The 7851-nt window shown below is 34.8% G+C and overlaps 1 long non-coding RNA gene across 1 annotated transcript; it reads right to left on the bottom strand.

Moving 5' to 3' along the window:
- Positions 1-2921: 2921 nt before the first annotated feature.
- LOC135780053 (uncharacterized) lies at positions 2922-6803 on the bottom strand. Its single transcript, XR_010544935.2, has 5 exons — positions 6219-6803; positions 5595-5689; positions 4419-4549; positions 4277-4336; positions 2922-3753 (listed from the first exon to the last, which is right to left on the bottom strand). It is a non-coding gene; the product is annotated as an uncharacterized lncRNA (long non-coding RNA).
- Between the last annotated feature and the right edge of the window lie 1048 nt (positions 6804-7851).

Here is a 7851-nt window from a genome sequence, read left to right as displayed (position 1 = left end):
TACAAGTCAAGTAAGCTCAACAAAAAGAGTTTAAACACTCAGTTGCTTTAATTACTTAGATATGATTAGATATGCTTTTACAATTCAGACCAATTTTTTATAAGATTAGGGCATCTTCTGTTTAAACATTCATCCTCTGATGAGGCTCACAAATCTGTAAATAATTTGAATGAGGTAAAAGGAATAAAGGTATTGTTTGTTTTCAGTAAAAATACCTTCTGTTTTTAGATAAAGTTAAAGAAGCTATAGAAGAAACAAAGTGTATGGGTTTTTTTGTGACATAAGTGCAATGGTGTCAAAAGTATTCACATTCATTACTCAGGTAGAAGTATAGTTTTAAAAGACTTCTGTAGAAGCTGAAGTATCAACTCTTTACTCAAGTAAAAGTGTAAAAGTACTGGTTTTAAAAGTACTTAAAGTATAAAAGTAAAAGTAATGTAAGAAAGAAAAACCATTAAAGACAAAAGCTTAGGCCGTGCCACAGGGGCCTATTGTGCACTACCCTACCTTCTAAAAAAAAGATTTTCTAAAGGCCATAATGACTATAATGTTATATTAAAATGTTAATGTTAAAAAATTGGGGTGCACTAGGGCAGTGCTTTTCAATCTTGTCCTAGGGGGCCCACTGCTCTGCACATTTTGCATGGCTGTTTCTCAATATGCGTTCTTCAGCGATCTTGCGTCCTTGTGTCCTCGCTCTACGTAATCATCAACCGTCGAAGTTCAATTCCAATTCTCAAGAACGCAAGTACAGAGGACGCATGAAAATACCTGGATGTGTTCTTGATATCGAGGATGCATCGATTGCAGACTTGGGCGCTGAAATCTGGGGAGATCAGGTGACCAACAGGAAGATCGCACACATCTCAATTCTCACAGGTGCGTTCTGTGTTCTCGCGACCTTCTGAGTTCGTTCTTCCATAGTAGCCTAGCAAGACCAGTCTCCACGAGAACGCAAGTTCGTTTTTTGCGTTCTTGGAATTGAGAAACAGCCCATGTCTCCCTTATCTAACACACCTGATTCAGATCATCAGCTCATTAAGGGAGAGATCCATGAACAGAACTGGGTGGGTCAGTTAAGGGAGACATACAAAATATGCAGAGCTGTGGGTCCCCAAGGACAAGATTGAAAACCACTGCACTAGGCTACCTGTTTCAGCCACATATATGCCCATTAAAAATTCATGCATTTTAGTCCAATGCAAATACATTAAAGAACCATATGTGTACTACTGAACATTAACATGTGTTTCATGGAGCAGAAGATATGATGACTAGTTGCCTAAAAGTATTGTAATGGTAAAAAAAGGTCAAACTTCAGAGCACGACCGCTGCTGGCCAAATGGGTGCACGGTGGTGCCCTCCTTAGTTAAAAAAAACACACACACACACACAACTATAGTATGTGTGAGAATACAAGTTTATTAAAAAAACTATTGTTATCATTTATAATTGTATGTTGACAGCAACAAAATTATACAAGTATGCAATTATGTACCTGTGTAGTTAATGGGCTTTAGCTTAATCTAATGTGACAAAGCTAATCTTACGTGTCAGTATAAATCCAAGCAATTTTTAGAGAATTACTAAATGTCTTTCTTGTAAGTAAATTAAAAGTCAGCTTTAAGAAAACAGCAGATGTCTATTAACAAAAGCAACAGTTGGTATGTATGGTTATGTTGTCAATAATACAGGTGTTTGATTGATTTAATACTCAAGCATTCAGCTAAGTAGGTTTTGATAATTTCTAATTTACCATGCTTAAACGCAACACAACACAATATCATTTAAACATTTTTTACATTATTTGATACAAATTGGTACATTGTTATACTATTTAAACCAGGCAGATGAGTTGGTTATGTCAACCGCCAAAGCTATACATTTGCACAGGCTTGTGAATGTGAACTGACCTGAAAGTGATGTACGGGTTTTATTTTGGACTTTTCTTTTCCATTTGAAGACAGAATGTGCTGTTTTCCCGGGGAAACAGTAGCTGTCATCAATTGCAAACGGATGGCATATGATACTAAAGTATTGCGAGAGAAGAGTGCTCCGCATGTTTTCTAATCGCTCTCGCTGTACTTTTATGTTTTTCGTGGGTCGATCTGCATAGCGCCATCGAACAAAAAATATATTTTTCAAACGTAACAGTTACCCCAACACTTGCTGGAGTGTGACGTGATTAGGGTCATGTGCGATGGATCGCGTACAAACCAATAGGGTGTCGGAATGGTACATGCTTATACTTCTCATCCAACCACAATTACATTCATCCGGACGGTTTAATTGATCTAGATAGTTTTTTTATGATGACAAGCCGGAATGAAAACAAGCCAAAATGAAATGGGAGTAACAAGGCGATTTTTGAAATATACGGAGTAGAAAGTACAGATAATTGCATGAAAATGTAAGGAGTAGAAGTAAAAAGTCGGCTGAAAAATAATTACTCCAATAAAGTATAGATACCCACAATTTCTACTTAAGTAATGTAACAAAGTATTTGTACGTTACTTGACACCTCTGCATAAGTGTGAATTTTCATTTTAGCTAAATAGATAGATAGTACACTCTTAAAAAAAATGGTTCTATATCGGACCAGAAATGGTTCTATCACCCGCTTCATATATGGAACCCCCAAATGGTTCAACATAGAACCACTTTAATGGGTTCATTAAAACGAACCCCAAATGGTTCTTTGAATCAAAGTTAGATGGTTCTATTTAGAACCATTAAAGGTTCTTTATTATTATGAGTAATTTATTATTGATAAGAAATTATAACCGATCCAGAACATTATAAAAGTTTACTATTTATTAATTGTATTATACAGAAATATAAATCTATAAAAATTACTTAAAATCACATCTCTTTATTCTGTGTTAGACAGCAAAACTTTAGTTTACATTTAAAACGTCTCATTTCATTCAACCATTTAGTTATTTAATTATTTCCATTAAGCATTTTCACTTTTTAATAAACATACATAGGTTTATATATTATAAATAAATAAATAAATATATATAAAAAATATATTAGTATTATATCTCACAATCTAAAATGACAGACACCCAGTTAACATTACAATTAGATCAAGTAAAAAGTTGAATAAGTAAGGGATAATGTATTGGCAGCATGTCATCACAGAAAAAAGCCCCAACAGTTTCTTCAGGACAAATGTCACGAACACATTTAATCATTTATAAATTTAATGTCGGATATGTAATTAATAGACATTGATATTTAATTTTTGTGTAATATAAAACTGTACCTGTCAAAATGATTTGCAGCATTGGAGTTTTTAGTTTTGAGCAGTAGTAGAATGTCACGACTGGCCAATCAGAATCTAGCATTTTAGAGAACCGTGTAATAAGAAATGGTTAATGTAACACATAAGATCAACACAAAGTTGCACAAACAGTCAATATATGATCAACATGAGTTATCACCTTAGCATGACAAATAACTACACAGACTTCTTATAGAAAGGGATTCCGTTCTTGGGAGTTTGTAAACAACAGTCTTCAAAAACACCCACACTGATGTGCACTGCTTAGTAAAATGAATGTCCAAAACATAAAAAAAAGTTTAAAACATGTCAACATCACCAAGGAGGGTGTATTGCTGGAGTGACTGTCTGTCAAAAACAACGAAGGCTTGATGGCAGAGATCGCCATCTTCCAATCCAAGGACAAATGGGAATGGTTTTGTCACATCAGGCTCTCAGAAGAATGCAACCATGTTGGTCCCAACCTGTTGAAAACAGACAAAACACTTGTTAGAATGCAGGCAAAGACTCTAAATGCATGATGCAGCATTATTATAAAACCAAACAATTCATATTTCATACACACAAATGTTGTGTCTAGTTTAATTGTAATGAAATTTATAAATTTCTGTTTTATTTCAATAACCTTACAATATACTCTTTGTTCATGCCAATAACTCAGATTCACAGTAATTTCAGATTCTGCCACGTCACTTTACCTGGCAGTAAGCCCAATTTTTTTGATTTTGCAACAACCTGCATACTTGCCCTTATTACTTAATATAGCCAACACTTTATTAGCATATATTATGTAATGAATACAAGGCTGGACATTAACGTTTGTCCCTAAAGTTAATGTTTTGGATGTGCGAGTGAAAGACAATTTTTCTTGTCCGAGTTTTAACTCTATTCGTACTTGTAAACATGTCTTCTTGCTAGTTCACAAACAAAATATTAAATGTTTTAGGTTGCTTGCAAAGCAAAGTGTGCAATACTTCCTTTACTTACATAGACTTAAGATTTTCTTCCCACTTTTGTAGACAGGAGTTGGAATATCATCATGGGGTTCTGTAGAGATAAATGTTTAGGTTAAATTAGTAACTTTATTGTCATAATACACAGCAAACAACTATTGTATTCCCAAGTGTACCTGTAGGTGATTTGTTGATGCTCCTGGTTCTTGGCTGGGAAGTGCAGGATTCTGTCTGGAAAATGCAATGCCCAAGTTTCAAATAGCTTTTCGGCATGGTCAGGAAATAACACAGAGAAGTCTGGTGAACTCTGAAAATGACAAATCATGCATTCATTTTCAATAAAACTTTAATGTAAATTTATGCGATAATGAATGCTATATGGCTTAGCTTGTCAGTGAACTACGGCATGTAGTTAACGGTGCTTCACCTGTTTTCAGATTATGGCAATTTACTACTAATCACAGAACTGGCTTTACCGATTAGATAGGCTTGACAATTTTATACAATTAAAGAGATAGTTGGGCCAAAAATGATATTAAACCCATGAATTACTCACCTCCAAGCCGTCCAAGATGCATATGTCCATCATTTTTCAGACAAACACATTTTCAGTTATTTTAGAAAATGTTTTAGATCTTTCAGTTAATCAAATGTAAAGTTATTGGGTCCACTCTTTCAAGTCCAAAAATATTTGCATCCATCCTTCACAAAATAAATCCATATGGCTCCACGATAATAAACAAAGGCCTTCTGAGGGTAATCCGTGCAGTGTTGTTGTAGAAATATAACAAAAATAACTAGCTTCTGCTAATGGCGCCATCTTGGTCGCGTCCACATTTAAGATGAGAGCTGTCCTGAATACAGAGGAGTCTTGGATGGCAGTATTACCGGAAGCTAGTTATTTTTGTTTATAAAGTTTAAATATAGATATTTCTACAACAAAACGGCGCGGATTACCCTCAGAAGACCTTTGTTTATCATCGTGGAGCCGTTTGGATTTCTTTTGTGAAGGATGGATGCACATTTTTGGACGTGAAGGAGTGGACCCCGTAACTTTACATTTGATTAACTGATAGATCTAAAACATTTTCTAAAATAACTCAAAATGTGTTCGTCAAAAAAATGATGGACATATGCATTTTGAATGGCTTGGGGGTGAGTAAATCATGAGTTTAATATAATGTTTGGGTGAACTATTCCTTTAATCGTGCAACCTTACATACCACTTTTGACAATGACATACTCACAGTAAAATAAGCAGGGATTCTTAATAAAGAAATGCTTTGATATGCCTCATTGTAATATCAACATATCACTTTAAATGATAAAAAACAAGTGCATTTTCATGTTACCTGTAAATAACTTTGTAAAAGCTGGTATCAGAACCTCAAAGTTACATTGTTTTAGCTTCTCCAGGAAAAAATATCCATCTTTTATCCATCAGGGTCTGTGGAAAAGAGCCAAAACTGTGATTTAAGTGGGCATCATCAAAAACATTTGAAAAAGATAAAAATGTCTGTAACTTACACAGACCAAATGAGAGTTCACAATATGTGACCCTTTCTGTGAACTCAAGGCTAAAGTTTCATGATCTAAACATGATATTAAAAGCATCAGTTTGATTTCAACTTTTACAACAAACGATTATTTATTTAAAACGTACACGTTTCCTCCTCATATTAACTTTATCTGTTTTAAACTGAATTTCTAAACCATTAGAATACGTTACATTGTAACGTTTCTAAAATTATTAAAACAAGCCATGTTTCAGACATATTTCATAAAACGTTTGATCAAACGAAATATTTAAATCATTTAAAAGCAAGCATAAACATCGTTTAGATTTACTGGGCATTACAGACTAGCCAACGGAAGCTAATAAAACTAGTTTAATAACAGTTATGTCATGTGAACCATCATTTTGCATACTTTTGCATTCAGAAATAGTTTAAATGATTAAAAACAATGATACAAACCTTTTCCTTCAAATAAATCAGAGATAAGTCGATGAAAAACTGTTCATGAATCCTGAGGTGAATAGTAAACTCCCGCTTCAGGTACCGTTGCAGTGAGAGGCAGAAGTTCAGCTGCTCTGTGTGGGGGAAGGGAGCAGTTCTCTCTGGGGAAGCAGAACACTGACACCCGGTGGTCACGCCGGTAACATTCCGACTTTGTGTAATTAAACTTTAAAATTGGCGTTCACTTTACAAACCGACTGCAAATTTGAACATTATACATATATATTCTCGCCTGAACTTATGTTTAAAATACATTTTGTGGACTAGAGAAAGTAATATTGAGAAACAGCTATGTATCTATTAAGCTGGCTCTGCTTCAAAATTACCCAACATATAACCCAACAAGTTGGGTTACACAAAAACTACCCAACACTGATAAAACAACCAAACAATATAACCCAACTGGCTCACGTTTTTTAGAGTGTAATATCGTTTCAAAAATGTAGAAAGTTTACTTACCTCAGGCCAACAAGCAGAAATGCCGGTCCGGAGTCCGAACTCCTCAGTTTGAAAAAAAAAACCTGTCACGTCTCGAGGCTCATCTTCGCTTATGGTGCAACGCATATATACGCCACCAGAGGGCACTTTTGCGATTATTTGTTTTTAATGCCCCTTCAGGTTAAATTAAACATTGACAATATAGAATGTACAAAATAAAGAAAACACCTGGTTATTCACCAAAAACGCAAACTGCACTGTAAGTTTCATGCTAATGTACAAACTTGCATAAAAAAGCTCACAGGAAATAAATCATACAATAAATATGAATAGCCTATTTGTTGACTCTCTCTTTATTTGACCACAGCCTATTGACACAAAAAGGTTTGTGAATGAGTTGTGTAGGTTTGTAAATGAGTTGTGTAGGTCTGTAATTATTGTGTAATCTTTAGTTTACACTTCAGTCACAAACGTGAATTATAGAACCATTTTAATAAAATGGGTTCTTTGCCCTCCAAGGGCTCTATATGGAACCCTTTTTTTGGTAAAAGGTTCTATTGGCCAAGTAAAGAACCTCATGGTTCTATATAGAACCTCAAGGAACCTTTTTTTTTAGAGTGTACCACCTAATCTGAGGCCAGGATTAAGCAGATTTGAAACGAAAGTATTTAATGATCGTATAATACATGACGAAAGCATTCGGTCCTTATTTCATTTTTGACAAGACAGCATTTAGCGGCTTTTACATCTGAGCTCTTCATACAGTTATGTTTCATGTTCTGTATGACTACAGCTTGGTCTTTAAACTCTCTTTTTAATGGCATTGTGACATACCATGTGTGTAGTTACTGATAAAAACACTTCACAGACAAATGATTCAATCTTGTGCACTGTACTGCATTGGCAGCTCCTTGCGTTTAGGTGGTTTGAGTTAAGTTACACACTAATATTATATATTATTGAATTGAACACTGGGGTATATGGGTGCCACAGGAAGGCCCTTACGAAAAAGAAGTATACTTCAAGTTCATTTTATTAAGTATACTTAAAGGGACACTTCACCCATTTGCATTAAGCTTTGTATAATTAGAACCCCAGTCATGTTTTTGAATGGTCATGCATCATTTTTTCAGTTGCCGCTGAGACAGGAGAA

This window comes from Paramisgurnus dabryanus, chromosome 19 (assembly GCF_030506205.2).
Source record: "Paramisgurnus dabryanus chromosome 19, PD_genome_1.1, whole genome shotgun sequence".
In the NCBI taxonomy this organism is placed as follows: domain Eukaryota; kingdom Metazoa; phylum Chordata; class Actinopteri; order Cypriniformes; family Cobitidae; genus Paramisgurnus; species Paramisgurnus dabryanus.
Note: the sequence above shows the minus strand (reverse complement) of the source record. Positions and strands in the feature narration are given on the sequence as shown.